This window comes from Hipposideros armiger, unplaced genomic scaffold (assembly GCF_001890085.2).
Source record: "Hipposideros armiger isolate ML-2016 unplaced genomic scaffold, ASM189008v1 scaffold_1248, whole genome shotgun sequence".
NCBI lineage: Eukaryota > Metazoa > Chordata > Mammalia > Chiroptera > Hipposideridae > Hipposideros > Hipposideros armiger.
In genome coordinates, this window is record NW_017732598.1 from 105,331 (window position 1) to 107,068 (window position 1,738).

Below are 1,738 nucleotides of genomic sequence, written 5' to 3' on the forward strand. Positions count from 1 at the left end.
AGAACGCTCCCTGAATAAGACAGCCACTCGTCTGCCGGCTCTTTCCTTAGATGGAAAAGCAGGATTGCCTCGAACTTGAAGACGAGTGTCTCTCACGTGGATAAAAGCTAAGAGTACACACACTTCTGCTGCCTGCTTAGTGTTTCTGCTGTCAGATCCAGCTTTACTTGAAGGACTCATCCCCCTTCAAGGAAAAAAAACAACCCAAACAGCCAAACAGTGTCTCTTTTCATCTTGGAGAACAATAGCTTAATTGCCTGAGTCATTTAGTAACCAAATGCATTGATAGGTTCACTAATGAAATGTTTCATGCTGTTTGGCTCCTTTGAGGGGAGAAAAGAAGAAAGCTCAGCCCAATCTATAAATCAAGTTAAATAATCCCTATTCCTTTCTAAGGAAAGTTTTTTTCACCCTCCCTGTGTTATATTATCTGTCTGAAACAGACACTGGCAGAGGGAGAAGAAAATGGCAGGACCCTCTACGCAAATTTAATGAAGTAGCTCCAAATATTGTATTAAAATAAATGCAGTGAATAATGCGAGCCCTCTTTCCTGGGTTTCTTTTTACAACAATAGCCATTGTGCCCACACACCAGAGGCAATTCAGATGGATGGCTGGGTCTGAAGGAGACCCTGTCACGGATTCTATACCTGCTGTTTCAGTAGGCGGCCCCAATTGCCATACTTAATTTCAGTAGCTCTTTGAGTCCAGGAACTGGGAAGAAGTGTGGGGGGGGAGAGGGACAATTACAACCCTTTGGAGTCCAGCTTTTGTTTTAGATTTCATCAGCCCACAAGAGATCGGTCCTTGGGTTTCAACTCTTGTAGAGACATCGGTGGATGACCTGTGGGAAATATTGTCGAGGGGGAAACATCGCTCAGATGTTAGTGAGTGGCTTCCATGACGGGGGCTTTCGGCATTTCTTGCCTGTCCCAACACCCATGACCCTTTTAGGGGAGCGCCCTCCCTGTGTCTGGCTCTCTACCGTGGAAGGTTGGGTGAGATTCTCGTTCTTACNCACCAAAACCCTGAGGTGGACGGGAACTTGGGGTGCTGGGAACCCAAGACGGCCACTGTGAGTGGAGCTCCCCAGTAAAGCGTATGGAGGTGGGAGATGAGCTGGAATCTCACGGGGGCTCAGGTCATGGAGGGCCTGGATGGCAATGAATGTTCAACTCCAAATTCGAGTTTTAAGTAGGGGGTGACATGGTCAGAACCCGCTGCTGGTGAGTGGATTGCGGGCGAGCAGAGTAGGAGGCACGAGGCAGGTGAGACACACAGTGGCTTGGGTAGGGTGGTGGCAGAGGACACAGAGAACAAAGGACAGATTCAGGATACATTTTGGAGGGAGAGCGGATGGGCTGTGCTGTTAAAATAGATGTGCGGGATGCAGGAAAGTGAGCAGTTGCGGTGCTTTCGAGGTTGGCTCAAGCAACTGGGTGGAGTGTGGTGCCACTTACGGGATGGAAAAGGCTGCGGGGAAGCCCCGTCTGGAGGACGTCGCTGAGGCCGTTCATCACCTAACGGATGCCCCTGCTGCCTTCCTCCTCAGCCATGGGATCTTGGCTCTTGTAGGGATGGCAGGTGACTCAGGTAAAAGTCCACAGTTTCTGGTTTCCCTTGCAGCTAGGTTTGACATGTGATGAAGTCCTGGCCAATCAGATAAAAGCAGCAGCACGGGGAGGCACTTCCAAGAAGATCTCATTCGTGGCATGTGGAACGATTATGAGATAGCTGG